General features: G+C 52.8%; 2 long non-coding RNA genes across 10 annotated transcripts in view; both read left to right on the top strand.

Annotated features, from left to right (window-relative positions):
• Positions 1-17,511, top strand: part of LOC140687484 (uncharacterized) — a 388,836-nt gene that overhangs the window by 305,534 nt on the left and 65,791 nt on the right. For all 9 annotated transcript variants that reach the window (XR_012061878.1, XR_012061879.1, XR_012061874.1 and 6 more), the window contains one exon: positions 14,084-14,196. This is a non-coding gene — a long non-coding RNA (uncharacterized lncRNA). The remainder of the gene's footprint in view (positions 1-14,083; positions 14,197-17,511) is intronic.
• LOC140687485 (uncharacterized) lies at positions 9,480-10,392 on the top strand. The gene is made up of 2 exons (XR_012061882.1): positions 9,480-9,782; positions 10,105-10,392. It is a non-coding gene; the product is annotated as an uncharacterized lncRNA (long non-coding RNA).

Consider the following 17,511-nt stretch of genomic DNA (forward strand, 5'->3'; position numbering starts at 1 on the left):
CTAGTTCTGCCGAGCTCTCGTGCCGGCTCCTCCCCACGCCTCCTCGCCGTCACCTTGCCGTGAGCGGGGTTTCCTTTAACGGCTTGTAATTGCCAAGTGCTTTTCACCGTATTTTTCACCGTATTTACTGAGCCTCTCTCCTTCCGGCGTCTGCCCCCTGAAGAAGGATGGAGGCGGTGCAAGGTGGGAGGCGGGGATGAGCCTGGGTGACGAGATCTCATTTGACATCCGAGACACCACTGTATTTCGCCCTCCTGAAGCGCCCTGCCTGGGCGGCCGTGTGGAATCACTGGTGATACGGGTACTTTCTGTTAGTTCGGGGTGTGGAGCATCTCTGTGATGGGTGCGCGTTCACATTTTACACCGCATTTTATAATCAGCAGCTGCGGAGGAGTGCGTTTCAGCTGGCCTCTTCGTGCCGGTGTTTATGCTGCCTATAGGCCAAAAGGAGATCTTTCTAAGGAGAAGGGCATGTTTTTTATTCTTTATCGAAACATGTCATCGGGTCCTTTATGTGTCAGAGGAGCCTGTCCACCTTACTGAACGGTCCTGGAGGTGCTCTGTCTGCTCAGAATTTACACCCTCTCAGTGCAAGGGCAGAATGTGAGCTTGCGATGCGCGGGAAAACAATGCTTTTGGAACAACAGTTTCAACTGATTATAAAATCGCTGAGTGGACACACTCGTTTCTGAAAAGATGATTGACAGAAAGTCAGAGGGATTCTGGCTGCTTCGGACTGACATGAGTATTTTAGATCTGACTCGTGGTTCACGTGGCGATGAGGGGGTGTCCCTCAGCCGTCAGGAAAGCAGAGTCGATGTAAATTAACGCTAACGTTCAAAGACGCTGGTTCACGATTTATTTTCAAAATAGTGTATCTGTGAAAAATTAAGAGCCACAAGGATCCAATTATCTCAATGGCAGTCTAATTTATGTGGCATGAAGTACTTAAAAAAAAGTCGGGAGGGATGTTTAGTAAGGCTGAGTCGGTGTCGCCTTGCTGGATCACAGCTTGAAGTCTATCTGAACGACACAGATCTCATTAAACACCATCAGCTTAAAGCCACTTAGGTGGTAAGAAAGATGACAGTGAAGATCAGCCCGACAGAGGTTTTCCTTTTGTTCCTAAGTGTGCTTCCTCTTGGGAGCACCCCCGACTGCCCCAGGCAAACAGTGCTTTCACAGCGCGACCAGCCGTGAAGGTGGGTGGGCTGGGGACCCCTTTCCAGCAGGACGCCCAGGTCCCCAGCAGCCCGGCTGTGTGGGGAGGTTCAGACCATCAGATCCCTCTGTCCCAGAACCCGCAGCCCTGACCGCACGCTGGTATTGATTTGGAGAGGAGCTTTGAGATCGATCAATATCTGTTGGCGGCTGGAACCTTCAGATATTTGTTACAGACCCAGATGGTCATGTTTCCGTGAGCAGAGAGGGTGGCCAGTGTTCAGAGCTACATAATTAAATAACCCTGGTTTCGCTGTGGTTGGTAAGTGGCAGGTCGACACGGAGACCGGCGTTCGCTGTGATCTGTCTTAACAGGAACAACCCACTCTGACCTGTTCCTTTGGCACCCGTCTAAGGGAAGACGATTTGTCATTCGCTACTTTAGAAGCAGTCTCTCCCTTCTGATGAGCTATGTAGACAGATGGGGTTTTCCAGTGGCCACGGTGACCAAAAATATCAGGCAGCTAGAGAAGGTGAAAGACCCCAGAGCAGAGCAGCTCACAGCCGATCTCCCCAGGTGCTCCCTCCGCACGCGGGAAGGGCCGCAGGAGGCGAAATATCAAAGCCAGGAGGCAACCGGGGCTGCCGCCCTTCCCAGCATCCCCGAGGGACATGGAGAATGTCCTCTCCGCGTCAGCCTCATGCCGGGGGCTGCATCGGGCTCTGCAGGCTTACCTGGCTGGCGTCGTCACCTGATGGCACAGGTGCCTCTGAGCTCAGAGCAGGCGTTAAGATGCATTTCCCCAGCGAGGGAGAATTCCAAAATAGGCTGCTGTTTACCATTTTGTCGTCTATGGAAGGTGTTTGGGGACACACTGATGAAACGCCATGTATCTGGCCGTTCTAGGCAGCTTCCAGGGATGTCAGCCCATTCTGGAGGGACTGGGGATGGGGGTGGGGCGTGCAGGGTCAGCTGGTGCTTGCATGGCCACAGCCGCGAGGGAGGCAATGTACGATGCCCCGAATGCAGCCGAGTCAAGGTAGAATAGATCTATGTTTACACAAAAACAGAAGTTAAGATTCAAAAGACTCAAGACAGGACTCCCAACAGTCCGTGTAGCCAGAACACTCAGATTTTATTACCACTTTCCCACTGTCTGCTGAGACTTCTGGCTTCTCGGAAGCACAGCCTAACGGAGAGAAGAGAGTTTGAATCTCTGCTCTGCCACTTGCCGGGTGACAATGTGAGCTGAGCCGCAGGTCCCTTATCTCAAGAGAGAAGTCATAATCCCCGGCGTCAAGGAGCCTTGTGTGGAGCAGATGAGCTGTGAGACGCGGTACCCAGGGAGCCGCTGCTTGGTAAGTAGTCTCTGAATGGCATGTTCCTCCAGTGGGTGTATGTTTCTTTACCACGTGGCCATGCTACACACACACAGTAATACACAGGCACCTTCATCTCCGGGTGTGTGTGTGTGTGTGTGTGTGTCTGTCCACTCTCAGAACCTCAGCAACACACGAGGCATCCGTCAGACCTGTGGGGAACCGTGTCTTCCTTCCTGACCTTCTGATCTAGCGTTGACTTCCTCAACCCGAGGCTCCATGTGGTCGTATCTAATTCTTGCGGCCCCATTCATCTTGCGCCAGCTCTAAATGATGCATATTCTGGGAGGCCCCTGAGCAGATGAAAGGGTGCATGTTGCTCCTGGGGTCCAGCAAGCACATCCAGCTCGTCAGTGCAAGTACGGCCTTAACTTTGAAGGTGCGCACTCTCCCTGGCCGTGGCCTTCTCTCGCAGACTCAAATCAGACCGCACCGCTCCAGCTCAGCAGTTTACAGAGGGCTTCCATGTGTGGCTGGGATCAGCCGCTTTCTGCCCAGAGGTCAGTGGCAGACCGTCAGGCTTTGTAGGGCTCACCTTCACCATTAGCAGAACGTCTTCCCTCTCACTGATGCCCAGGACCAGAAGTCACAGGGGGCAGAATTTAATTTCTCCCTAGGCCAGTGCCAGAGAATTAACCAGTGTCCTTTGGTGGAGAGCGGGTAGAAAGACACATTAAGGTGTTGAGAGAGGGGCAGACTCTCCAGGCATCAGCAGAAGGCGAGACCAGGAGGATTCTTTTTCTGAGACTTGCACAGTGTGTGGGGTGCTCCCCGTGACATATCGAAGGAGCCATAGTATTATTTTTTTTAAGATGGTGGAGGAGAGGTCCATTGTCATCAGGTGTCAGGACAAGTTAGAGGCTGGCACCAGAAGAAAATCCACGCGTAGTCTACCATGGGCCCTGTACTGTCCTCATCCATCCTGGTTTCCCCAGCATCTCATTGCTTCCTTCACAGCACTTTTTGCAGTTTGGTTCTTCTCTGCCTCCTTCCTTCCAAAGGAAGACATCCCGTCAAGGGCAGTGATCGCCAGGATGCCCTCATCATTGATTTCACCCTGCGTCCCAGGCCCTGGGCAGCACGCCTGGTACCATGGACAGATGCCTGGGACTGAGTGGACGGGAGAGCAGGCAGAGAAGGAGGGACATGGCGGAGGGAGTTCTCATTGCTTCCGTGGAGCTGCCACAGGAGCAGTCGTGCAGGGAAGTCAGAAAAGAAGGGAAATGACGGATAAAACAGGGTTGCGTTTCCTGAGCAGCTGCCACGTGGCATAGCTCACTGCTGACACTGGACCTGCGAGGCAGGCACTGTCCTCCAAGGGTCAGAGAGGGAGTCTCACACTTGAGGCTGTTGCTCTCTTGTAAGGGATCAAATCAGGATTCAACCTCGCGACTTGGCCCAGGCGGACCGCCAGGAGGGCCCGAGCCCTGCTAGGAGGGACGGGGATACCACAGGTGTGGGTAGGGTCCCCTGGACCAGTGGGTGGGCTCCCTGGAAGGGAACCTCCAGCCTCCCCTTCCTCCTGTCGTGCACCAGGTGCCACCAGCTTCCCCTGGGCCTGGACACCTGGACACCATGCTCCCCAAGGGCCACAGAGGGTGAGGAGAGGACCTGCTGGGGTTCCTGACTCCTCCCCCAATCCAGCGCCCAAGTCGTCTTCCCTGATGACCAGGGGCTCCATGGGTGGAGTCTGCCCTCCTCGGACCCCGGCCATGAGTAGGGAAGGTCTTTGTGAAGACCGTTGTGAGAAAAAAGAGGCGCTTTGCTGTCCTTAGACGCGGAATCTCTGCTGTGATTCTTTAATGAAAAAGCCTTCGGCTTCTGCCCCTGCTTACTTCTTGTTACAACAATTACAAATGCTTCTGTGGCTTTGGGGAGAGTTTTCTGGAAGCATAGAGGGAAAAATCTATTTTCATTAGAGCTCTTCCTTTCAAATTAGGCTGCTGTTTCTTGTGGTCCTAATGCCACCTGAGTTGACTTTCCTGATCAGATGGCTGGGTCTGAATTGCCGCAGGCGTCTCTGCAGAGGGCATTCCTGGGCTGCCCCTGAGTGGCTGGGGTGGCGTCCTTGCACTCGGCTGTCTTCAGTTACGTCGTAACCGGTGCTGGTAGAGCCAGCGCTGAGAGTTTCATACCTGCCTCACCTCTTGAAGGTCTCACAGTGACCTCATGAGAGAGGTGCCACTGTCATTCCCATTGTACAGGTGGGGAAACTAAGGCACAGGGCCAGACAACTTCACACGCTGAAGCAGGCAGCTAGCAGGTGCAGCCAGGAGGTGGCTGAGATGGGGTCTGGGTGCTGTGGCCTGCTGGTAAGCCAGCTCTCTGGGGGAATAAGGAGGGGTGCGTTTTAGCACTTGCCAATTTCAATCCGTCATTTAAAGCTACCAATGGTTTAACAGATGACTTACTGAATTCCTGAACTGCAGACACATGAGTGAGAAATAAAGGCTAGTTGCTGTAAACCCTTTGGGTATGGGGTAGTTTGTTACACAGCATCATCTGCATCACAGTGGTAATAGCTGACCCATACACTCCCTTTGTTTGTAGAGCCAGGAATCAGTGTTTTCTCCCAACCAGGGAGCCTCTGCAGTGAAAAATAAGGTAAAATCCTTTCCACAATGAGATGCCTGTCAGAGCAGTGACCTCCTAGTCTGTTCATGGAGCCACGTCTCAACTTTTAAGACCGGGCCTCACAGAGGCTACGACAAAACAGAGTTTATGCCTTTAAGATCGCCATTTGTGTCTGTACAGCAGGCCACTGAGCTCACCTGAAAACCAGAGCAGAACCATCATCCTTGGAGTGGCCGGGATCCAGCCCCACATCTGTCTCCAGGGACCACCACTGTGACTGGTGTGGACCGCCCGTCTCCCTCAGCCGTTCAGATCGTCCCCTTCAACAAGGACGCAGGCCCGCATTTACCATGAATGAGACTCAGAGGTCCCCGAGACACAGGAAGGTGGAGCGGTCCTCCCCTCCCCCGCATCTGTTTGGTAATTTATTTATGAGATGTCAGCTGTGCTGGGTGTCGTACGTCCTCGGGGCACAGATGACTTCATTCTGCATGATTAAAACATGACTCAGGAATCAGAGAGAAAGGTCGAGTCTTCCCGGGCGTGAGCTGTCGTACCTCCTTCGTTGTGATGTAGGGGACACCTCTGGACATGTTTCTTTTTTTTCCCAAGAGTTACTCTTTTTGAGAGACTTTTAGACCTACAGAAAAGTTGCAAAAATGATTCAGAGTACCCACACACCCTTCACTCACCTCCCCCTTATGTTAACATCTTATGTAATTTTTATCAAAATTCAGAAATTGCTCTCACTGTGATGCCGCCCACTGGAGCATGGAGCTCAGTGAGCGCCCCAGTGGTTCATCCCCCGGGCCTCCGGTCCAGGGTCTGCTCCGGGACCCCACGCTCTGTTTGGTAGTCGTGCCCCCTTCATCTCTTCCAGTCTGGGACAATTCTTCTGACTTTCCTTATCTTTGGTGGCCTTGACACTTTGGAAGATACTGGTCCGTTATTTTGTGGAAAATACCGCATTGCCTTTTTGGGTTTGTCCACTGCTTGCTGGTGATGAGGCTGAGGGTGTGTGTTGCTGGGAGGGACCCACAGGCAGCATGCCCCCCGCTTGCATCCTGTCGGGGTGCGTGGTGTTGACATGGCTTCCTGGTGGTGCAGCCCATGACCTGAGCCTCCCGGGCCTGTGCCAGGATTCTCCCCCAAAACTGTCCTTCCCTTTGCAATTACTGAATACTTGGGAGGGCGGCAATGCCAACATCCTGTTTCTGCTTCAACCCTGAGCAGCGCACACAGCCTACAAGAGCGCACGATTAACCCCCTGCTCCGGTCTGTCAGCTTGAGGGGCTACGTGTTAAGCCAAGGAAGTGGCGGGTCAGTCCCAGCCAGTCCCTCTCTCCATCCCCTCTCACACCTTCCTCCCGAGTCTGCTGGTCCGCCTGTCCAGCCTCCGCCTGACCCTGCTCCCTGCCAGCCCCTTCCTTTCAACCCAGGAGCCCCCCCGGCGCCTGTGGCTGCACCACGGCAGCAGCCTGGGCAGGCTCTTACGTGAATCCTTCAGCGCAGGAGCATATTCCAGCCTCAGGGAACCAGCTCCCCCAACAGGTGGGGCCGACTAGGTGCAATTTCCCAGCATTTCCGGCCTCTGAGTTCGTCTCTTGCCCCTACCGGGCACACGCCCTGACCCTCGGGACCTTGGCTCTGCAGCCCTCCTGCTCAAGGCATCCTTCTGTCCCTCAGGCTGATCAGCGTCCTGTCACCCCTGTGGAAGGAGGTGCGGGTTTGCAGGTGAGGGCACCTGGGCAGATGGGCAGATCGCCATCCTGGGGTTCTTTTCAAAGCACTGTAAGTAACAGCCGTGGGCCCTGCTTTCCTGGTAAATGTCACAAACTGTGCATCGGTTTCCCGGGCTAACCTGCCGTGACGATTACAGTCGGCCGGTTGGATTTCTTTCCTTCTTTTTTTTTTTTCAACCAAACATAAGTTAAGGTCTCCAAACAGAGACATTGATCCAGGATTTCGGTTTCGTCCTCCGCTGTCTCAGCTTTATGAGGACCCAAGTGGTTACTGTGGAAACTTTTGACAGGCCCAGTAGTCCGGCAAATTAAATCTTCCAGCCCAAGCAAATCCTGCCCCGGCATCTCCGCATCTTTTCGGTGGGTTTGTCTGTCTCTTCTGTGGTGGACATTGCCTTACCTCCCTGGGGTGCAGGTTCAGCACTAAAAGGGCTGAAAACAAAATGAGCTTATGTTACAGACAGCCTGCTCCTGCCGCTGCTTTTTCACGGCAGAGGAGAGAAAAGGGGCCACAGAGGGGACAATGCGTCCCGGAGGAAGGGACAAATGAAAGATGGCGCGTGAAGTGGGAGCGTCCGGCTGGGCAGCGCTGAGCCCTGTTCTGCTGGGGAAGGTGTGCTGGCCGACCTGCTGTGGGACCCCCTCGGTTCTCCCGGGGCGGGAAGAACACCGTCCATGACCCATTGAGGGGGCAGCCTGGATCAACCACGCATCCCCACAAGGCCTGTTTACCCGCCCACGGGGGCCTGTCCTCCCTAGCCAGACTCCCAGTGCACGTTCTTGTGTTACTGTAAGTCGTATTATTGTAAACCTGTCTTCCCCACTGGCCTGTGAATCCCAGGAGTCCAAGGCCATGCTGTGTCCACATCCACCTCAGGTTTGAGGTCAGGGCCTGCTGTGAGTCGGAGGCTCAGGACTGTTGGTGGAAGGAATGAACTGGTGACCTTGACAGAGGCAGGCCGGCCCCGTCTCCCAGCCCCCAGCCCAGAGCCTCGGACAGCAGCTCCTTTATAAAGTCTGAACTAGAAGCTTGAGATTTACAGATGTTAGGCACTATATATAAAAATAGGTTTTAAAAAAAGTTTCTTCTGTACAGCACAGGGAACTATGTTCAATATCTTGTAATGACCTTTAATGAAAAAACAGGAAAACAAATACATGTATGTGTGTGCTGTATGCATTGTGCTGTACACCAGAAACTGGCACATTAGAACTGACTGCCCTTCGATTAAAAAAAGGGACAAAAAACCCTGGGCCATGGGCGGTGCTGGGAGGATGGCCGCCCTCTCCTTTACCGCTCTCTACGTCTGCTGACCGCCTTCCTCCTCTGAGCGTCACCAGGTCCTGCACAGCCCCCATCTCCGACTCGAGCGTATGAAACATTTCCATTCCCGCCCCTTGCTCCCACGTTCGCTCCTTTCCTGTCTTTCCTCTTGGCTCTCCGGGACCCTCAGAGTGGCTCTCCCCGGGGCCCTGTCTGTGTCCTGAATGGAGTCATTAAACAGCAGAGTAGATGCAACGTTCTGGTTCTCGTACTCAATTATGTTAAATTATCCGTGCCCATGAAATCTCTCCCCCTGTTGCATTATTTAGGCAGAAAGCGCTAAATAAATAAGACGTCTGTCTTTTCATTCCTAATTCTCAGGTAGTTACAAACAGACTGACTTTTTTTTCCTAATCATGGATATACTTTTATGGAGATGGTTGATTTCCTCTCTGCAGAAACTTGAGTTTGACGGAAGCCCTAAACTTGTAGGGGGCATCGTGCCTGCTGCCTCCCCGTTGTGCCCAGAGGGTGTCTCACCCCGGCTCTTTTAGAGCAGCTGCTGTAGCCGAGCGAGCCCGAGGCCAGGGAGGGGCTCGCCCTGAGGCCCGTTCTGTCTCTTCTTGAACCAGCGAGTCCTGTGGTCCCAACAAGGCTTTGAGTCCAGATGGTGCCCCGTGGGAAATGCACTCGGATTTTACGCAGGGGAACTTCAGCAAACAGCTCCTTACATTTTGCTTTCCCAAGTGCGTGCCCAGTGGAGGTTGGATGAATGTTCACCTTCTCTCACACTTCTTCCTGTCCTAATGGTGATAAAGCAGCAAGAGGAGAGCTCCCTTTTCAGAAAAGCTGATCACCCAGTGTTCGCGTGGAACACAGGCTCCCTCATGTAAAGCCGTCATCAGACTGTATCTCGTTTAATGCAGAAGAAACGCAGCATAGTGCTTAAGAGCACAGACTCCAGAGACAGATGCCCAGCACGGCCGCAGGCTAGCTCTGTGACCTTGGACAAGTGGCTCAACCTCTCTGTGCCTCACTTTTCCCATCTTCAAAATAGGGTAATAATAGTACTTAACTCATTGGGTTATTGTGAGGATTAACTGAGTTAAGGTAGAATGGTGCTTAGCCTGTGATAAATGTTACATTTATTGTTAATTATTGTCATTATTTTTATAAGATGGATTTCATTGAGCACTACAGGAGATCTGCTGGTTAACGCGTTCAGTCTTTGACCTGTGCACTCATGCCGCAAGCATCGCTCCCGGGCTCTCGGGACCGTGTGGGCGCCAGGGCGCCTTAGCCGTTCGCCGTCTGCAGCGCATTTCTCATCAGTGGGGAGAAGCTTCGAGTCCCCCCCCCCCCAGGTTGAGCTGCCTTATTTCTGCCGACACAGAGCCTCGTCCAGTGTGTCCCCTACCAGTGACGGGCCCTGGACGCAGCTGCAGAGAAAATGTCACACACACACAGACGAGGTCAGCGGGAGAGAATGAGCCGGGTGCGCCGGTGTAGGCGCTCCTGTTGAAGAATTCGTCTTTCCTCATCCGCCAGATTTCTTGGCACTTTGGAACCTTGGCAGTTGCTGGGTTTTGTGCAACAGATGAACAACAGATTCAGGATTGTACCGTTTCCTTCTGAACCCGTTAAGCACTTTCCGGGCGTAGGTAAGCGTTCAGTGGCAGGCAGGGGGAGTGACTACATTTCCATCTTGTCAGTTGTGCCTAATCTGTGTTAGTGGGGCCGAGGGGAGGACTGGGGTCATGCAGGTGGCCACAGATGCACGCCTGGGAAAGCACTGAAGCAGGAAAAGATGTCCCCAGCCATCTGCTCGGGCAGCACCATTTTTTTCTATCCTGCTGCTCTGCCTGCAGCAGACACCTCCTCTCCTTCCTAGGAGAGCAGCTCTTCCCTGGCAGAGGCTGGGTGGTCTGCGCTGCACCCACTCTGTGCACAAAATCAAATCCCATGTTTTCTTTCTTCCTCAAGTTCAGTCAGGGACAACATCTGCCTTCCTTCCCTGAGATGAGACCAGCTGGCGTGACACCACCCTTGAAGCAAAGGTGTCGTCCGCAGTTCACGAAGGATTTGATGGCCTCAGTTAAGTACCCCTTCCGTCCTGACCAAGTGCCCATGAATGCCAGGGAAGTCACATTCAGAGGAAACAGACTGAATGAGAAGAAAGCAAGAGTTTTTAAGAAGTTGTTTATAGACATTTTGATAATATCTCTTTGTTGGGATAAAAAAACAATTAAAAACTTAAAAATAAAACCCAGAGTCTATCGTAGCATTCGGACTTCGTTCCTTCCAGATTTGTGGTAATTGATGCCAGGCAGTGGTTCTCAGGGGAACGTTTACCCTGCCGGGGGATGTTTGACAGCGCCTGGGGACATTTTTGGCTGTTGCTGTTGGCATTTAGTGGACGGAGGCCGGGGCACTGCCAGACATCCCACAGTGCCCAAGTCTGCACCTCACAGGAGGTGACCGTCTGGCCGTCAGTACCCAGGTCGAGACACCATTACCAGGACGGACGCGGGGTTACAGCGAGTTGACTTCTATACAACATAAAACACCACTTGCTGGGTTAACTCCTGACAGATACAACCTGAAGAAGGACATTTAACATAGTGACCGTCTCCTGGTGAGTACTTGAGTGATCACCTCACTGGCTAAAAATCATTACACATTTTCCTCTATGCATTAAGCTGCCCCAAATCCTCCTTTTGTGTCATAAAAGTAATTATCACTATTATGAAAAGAAAAGCAAATATTTATTGAGCAGCTGTTAACCTTCCGCAAAGTGGGATGTCCGCCGCTCGAGGGGACTGGCGATGGGAGGCCCGGGACGTGCTGTGTGCAGGAAGCGTGCAGCCAGCGGACAGTGCGGGCGGACCCGGGTGCCTGTGTTACAGTCGAAACTGCTCATCTCAGGCTGGGAGCCGCCGGCGGTCACGGAGCCCGGGACTCGGGAGGCCATCCCGCCGGTTGGTTGAAAAGCTGGGGCTAGGCGTTCTTACCTCCTTACCTACGATCCGCAGAGAAGCACTGCGCCAAGTCGCCGTCCGCGGCGGCTCAGCCCTCTGAGGAATCCATTGCGGAGGTGGGGGCGGGCCCTGGGTGGTGCCCTTGAGTCGGCCTGTCCGTGGTGATGCGCCTCTAGGCTGTCTGCCCATCCGCGGGGTGCACAGACCAGGCTCCCCAAGGCAAGCTCGTTTTCCATGGCCGAAAGACCCCAAAAGCTGTGGAGAAGGGCAGAGGTCCTGCCATTTTGAGAAATTCAGTCCTAGTTCTTGGACCTTCTTTGGAAGATCTTGAAGACTCTGTGCTTTCCCTTGGTCCAGACTTTCCCGCAGGCAACAGGAGCCAGGGCGCAGAGCAGCACCGTGGAGGTTGGGCTGCAGCCCGTGGTCACCCCACGGCCATCCACAGGGTCCCCATTTATCTGGCCATAAGTGGGCCATGGTCTCTGAATCCTGCCCCTTTGAGCAGTCAGATCCCACGGCAAGTGCTCCCTGTCTCTTCCTGATGTCCCGCAAGGGCAGGGAGACTCAGGAAGGAGAGGATGCCGGGAGAGAAGGAGCATGGAGTTGGCGACATCACACCATCTCTCGGTGTGGACGGCAGCCCTATGAGGTTGGGGTGGTTTTCCCCCAGCAGGAAGAGAAGCTGAGGTGCGGAGGTTCAGTAGGTGTCCACAGTTCTTCAACTCATCAGTGACAGAAGCAGGATTTGTTCCAGACCGTCTGACAGCAGAGCCTGAGCGGTCAGCGGTCAGTGCTGCTTGGGAGAAAGAGCCTGCGTTAAGGCAGGCAGCTCAGCCGCTTGCTGGACTGTGTGACGTCAGAAGGGCAGCCTGTGTCTCTGAGCCTCTGCTTTCAAACCTGCAGTTTTAAGATAATACGTGCGGAGCTGGGTGCACAGGAGGGGCAGCCCATCACCACGACTTCTGGTCCAGGCGACACTGGCCATACAGAGCCTCTGTGCGCAGAGGACAAAACCCCAATGCAGTGGCCGAACCCCGGTGTGTGCGGAGACTGGCAGAGCCCGCACGGTTTGGCGGTGCGGGCTGGGTTACCTGCTCAGACTCTCCCCCTGTGAAAGTCGCCCCACGCCCGAGCTTGTACAAACGTGCCCCAAATTGCCTGCCCTAATGCGTTTACGCAATTTTCCCGTGGACGGTGTTAAACAACACAGCCTCTATTTCACGCCTGAAGTGCAATTCTTCAGCCTTTAGCTTGACCACAGTTGTGAAAATCGGGGCATTATCTGGCCGCCGATAGAATGAGGCAAAACATCCCTTCTCCACGCCTGGTGAATTCCTGTCTGAAGCAGCAGGGTGGACAGAGGCAGCCTGATTTCTTTAATCATCCCAATTAACTAGCATATAGGGTTTTATCTAAATACACCAGAAGAAACCGCGGTCATGACAGGCACGGGAGGCAGCTGAGAGCGCCAAGGTCCCGGAGGGCGGACAGCGCCGCTGCGGGCACTGCTGTCACCTCTCTTCTTAAAGCAGACTCCGGCCTCGTGAAGGAAGGAGTGCGCGTGGACCGGTCACGGCCGCCGGCTCTGCGCGCCCTTCTCTTACTGTCAGTTTTTCGCCCTGGGATCTACGACACCCCCTCCCACAGGTCAGATGAGGACTTCAGGGTCAGCGCAAGGTGTCACGATGGTTTCACCCCCTCCCTGAAGCATGAGGTCCCCGAGAGAATAGTCCAAATGACAGCCAAAGGGGCGTTTGGCACCTCGATGGCCGAGAAAGGACGCACCGACCCTCCAACAACTCAGCCCGCGAGTGACAACCTCAAAGCCACTTCCACCTGTGCCAGGCATAGCCTCGGCTTGGGGACTTGTGTGGCTTTCTGGTCACACCCATTTTCCAACCCCAAGTCTCCCGACCTCCACATTTCTGCTCTAACTCGAAAAACATAGTGATTTCCTTGAAGCAAAGAGAAGGAAAGAAGGAAGCCGAAGAGTGGACTCAAGTCGTTTACTTGTGGGTTGGAGGCTGACCCCCGGGGTGGTGGCCAGGCCAGGAGGACCCTGTGGTCGGGTCTCACCAGGGCTTGGCCTCAGGGGTCCGTGGTCCTGCTGGGTGAGCAGTGAACTAGGCGGCTGTGAGATGAGGGACAGGGGCTCCTTCCAGGGCCATCGCTGGGCTCCCCACACAGCCTGGTGCTTCTCGGCGAGACACCCCGTGAGAACGCCTCTCCGGAAGCCGGGAGCTGTGTGGAGACGCAAGCAGCTTGTAGACCTGGGACCTGGCCATCCAGGTCTGACAGCCGCTCTAAGTCTGGGGGCCCCAGCCCTGGCTCAGGCAGCAAGGAGCCCGAGACCACCCCGCGACTGTTCTGAACGTGGGGTGAGGCGACGTCTGTCTAGGGCTTGGCACGTGGTGAGCCTTCGTCGACTCTGGCTCGTGTCGCTATAACCCAGACTGCAATCATGGCTTTCCCTGGGAAAGCGATCGTCAAAGAGAGAGTCAGATGCTAAGACTACAGGTGAAAATGAAGCCAAAATTAAATAGTCTAAAAATGTGATGTCTGGGGGAGTTGGGGGCCTCACAGAGGCCTTAGAGCAATCAAGGCCTGTTCCATTGCCCTTCCTGTTAGTTTAATGGATGGGACCAGGAATGAATAAAAAGGCATTCTGAGCTGGAAAGGGAAGTGCCACATTATTTCCACATTGATAAGTGTTGGGGGCGTATGAACCCTTCGGTCCCGGTGCGAAGGCCACTGCGTGGTTGGAGTGTCCTGTGTCAGAGGGTCGGAGGGGTGTGGGTTCCAGCCTCAGCAGCCCTTTGGGGGCCTTGAGCAGGGCACTTAATCTCTCTAAACCTTGGTGTCCCCATCCATGAAATGGGGACAGAAATCTACCCTTCAGTGCCATTGTGAGAGCTGCACGGGTGAATGGCTCCAAAACGTCCCCACACTGGCCTGCTAAACACGTGTTTTCCCCTTTGTTGCAGGAGACATCGTTTGCTGTCTTGAGGGAGAAGGGATACAGAAACACCAGACGAAGAAACCCTGATCTTTTAACACGGTGGCTGGTGCCCCTGGCTTCCCCGATGCCCATATCTGGGTAAGACTTTAAAAGTCCATTCTCATTGTTCCTTGGTCCTCTTTCTTTCTTTTCCTGTTTACCATTTAAAATATTAATTCTCGCTTTTGCTTCTGAGAGGAAAGAATGTGCCCTCGCAATTTCAGTGATTTAGGCGGTAACCCCCTTCTTCAACTTTGCCTGCCTTCTGATTGCACCGTGCGCCTTCCTGGCTTTGATTTGACTGATGGAGCCATTCATAGGGTTTGATTACAGCAGGGCCAGGTTGGTGAGTGATTCTTTTTTGGTCTGATTTCAATTGCTTTTCAGTAGCAGCAGGTGAATTGGGGAAACCGAGAAGGAAAAACAAATACGGGTAAATAAAGACAGGATAACAGTACCCAGGAGAGAACACAGGTTGTTCACACTGTGCCTTTTTTTATGTTGGTTTGCCATTAGAAAAGAAAAAAGCTGCACTTAAAAAAATGAATTTGAAGAAACACCTGTGGCTGAACAGGATGTATATGAAACATCATGAACCAAAAATCACCCCTGAAGTCATGTGCATTTCCAGAGTGCACGGTGCTCTCACGGCTGTGGCCTTGCTTTCCCTCCACATGGTTCTGTCTGGTCAGTGCCATTAACTCCTTCATAGATGACAAATCTGAAGCTCAAAGAGACAAAATAATTCTCCCCACAGCCAGGTAGCCATGCTGGCTGGAACCTAGACATTTTCACCTAATCCAGTGTTCTTTTCACGACCCATAGCTGCTCTGCAAATGCCAGACCAATCGTTCTCACTGTGCACAATGTTAAGACATGCCTTAGGCTGGGGATCTGTCTTGCAGCAACATGTATGAATGAAAAGTCATATACCTTCCCCTGGGGAAGGAAGAACATGGTTTCTCTAGAATTATATTTTTTGCGTCTCTGAAAACCTAATCAGATCAGCTGTTCCTTGTCCCAGAGTCCTCAGCCTCAGTGGTGTTTATAATTGTCTAACCTGGGGGCGGGATGACTGCTGTTCGGAGCTGGTCTGTGCGTTGTAGAATGCTTAGCAGCTGCCTGGTCTCTCTACACGAGATGACAGGAGTTCCCCCCACCCTGCTGTGGCAATCGGAAATGTCTCTGGACATCACCGGGTGTCCCCCTGTGGCAGAGCTGCCCAGGTGGAAGCCATGGCCTTATGTCTGTTCAGAATACAGCTGGCACTTACACACTGTTACGTTTACTATTTAATTATGTGAGTTTTTTAATTTTATGGAGAATTTCTTAATTGTATGGAGAACTTCCTTGCACTCTCCCAAGTCTTCACTCCAAAATCAAGGGAAAAGGAAGACGCAAAACTCTTGCAAAATTGGCACACCAAAAGCAAATAACCATTGCACCATATGGGTTTATGTCTGGGTACAGAATCCTTACAAACATATTTCAGACTCAAATGTCCAAAAATATCTGCCTAATGACACGTAGTTTCAGAGTAAACACTTCATTTTTCTTCTAAATGAGCATTCAGTTTATAGAAATGGAAAACTAATGTAGTTTTTTGCTGCCAGAAACCATCTCCATGGTATTCAGAGACCTTTGTTGATTACTTTTTAGCAACATGATGTTTACATTATTTAAACCAAAAATACCAAAATGATGGGTGTAAGGATCATCTGGATTTGTCTCCTTGCCTGGCTTTAGAGCCCCCTTTCGGATCTAATCCTAAAATGACAGAGAGGCCCCTGATGACATGGGGAGTTGAAGGTAGTCCTCTTGTGCCTCTCAGCAAATTCCTACCGGAAGGAGCAGGGACACCTGCCGCAGGAAAGCCTCCAGCAGTGCTAGGGAGGCGGTCTCCGCCCGCCACTCGGCCGAGAACTCCCTGCAGGACGCGGTGCACGCGGGACAACCTTGCAGAAGACCGAGGGCTGGACCACAGCCCAGTATCTCCAGACGGAGGTACAGAGCCTCGAGGTGGGGAAAGGGGTGCTCCCGATGAACTTCCGCGAGATTCAGCAGCTTGCTGTCAGTGCCCACGCTGAAGCACAGTACTGCCTGGGAAACACGGACCCTCGGACGAGAGGATCTGGGGGTGCTGCAGACATTTGGGATCAGCTGCCTGGGTGGAGGAGGAAGAGCAGCGTGGCGCCCGGCTCCAGAGTGCTGCTGCAAGGAGGAGGCAGGATGCGTGCTCGGGGACCACAGTGAGGACCTTCCAGACCGAAAACGGGCAAGACAAGCCGTGTCTGCAGGAACACCACGGGGAAAGCCAGAGCCTTGGCGCCCAGACGCTGTTCTTGCTGAGCCGCCTCTCGGCCCTCTGGGCTCTCTGGCACGAGGTCAGGGAGGAGGAGCAGATGGAGGGAGAGGCATGGAGAGACTCAGCTGCCAGCACCCTCCCGGGGAAAGCACTCCTCACTCAGCGATGTCTTACCACAGACAACGCGTGACCTGCGTCTGTGCCTCTAACGCGTTCTCTCGACTAACGTGGAAATTCCAGTTCATGCAACAGTTGATTGATCGATTGATGGATGGATTGCTTGCCTATTCTGAAAAGCCAAGAAAGGCAGCGAAAAACATAGAGAAATAAGATCAATAAAATGGGGCTATTTGCAAATAATATTCACAGCACAGCAGTCATGTAGCCTCACATACCAGGCACTGTGCTGACCATCCTGCCGATCTCTTTTAGCTGAACTCTTCTTCCTGCTGGCCGTGAAGACTCACACGAACTTATCTAAACTCTCTGGGTTTGCCCTGTTGCTGTTTTGGTGTCTGTGAGGCCTTGCTTTGTGTGTTAGCATACACACGGGGTACCTGGACGGGGTACATTCACTTGTTGGCTTCACCGACCCCTAGTTTGCACTGTGAGTGACAGGTGTCCGTGTCCTTCCGGTGTCCTGCAACTCCTTCCCCCCATCATTTATTGAAACCTGTGTTGCTTTCCTGTTACACTGCTGATTTGGCCTCTTCTTGGTTTTCTGTCAGTTTGTTTTTTTTTTTTAATTCATCCTGAACCTACGCTTGTCTGGTGCACACAAGTTCAGGATTTGGGGGGGGGCATTTCTGGTGAGTTATCTCATTTCTCAGGATGTAATAAGCTCTCCCTCCCTCAGGATCCCTGTTATCCTGAAGCCCACTGTGTCCGTCACGCAGCTACCTTAGCTTCTGGTTTTGGTTAGCATTTCTAGGGTGTAGGTTTTTTTTAAACCTTTTGCTTTCAATCTTTTGGGACCTTACATTTTAAATTTATCTTTTGTACATAGCATATGGATGGATTATTTTAAGAATCCAATCTGAAAATTTCTCCCTTCTAACTGAGTGGTATAATCTGTTTTCGTTTATTGTGGTTTTAAAACCATTGGGGTG

The sequence above is a fragment of the Vicugna pacos genome, chromosome 19 (assembly GCF_048564905.1).
Source record: "Vicugna pacos chromosome 19, VicPac4, whole genome shotgun sequence".
Lineage (NCBI taxonomy): Eukaryota > Metazoa > Chordata > Mammalia > Artiodactyla > Camelidae > Vicugna > Vicugna pacos.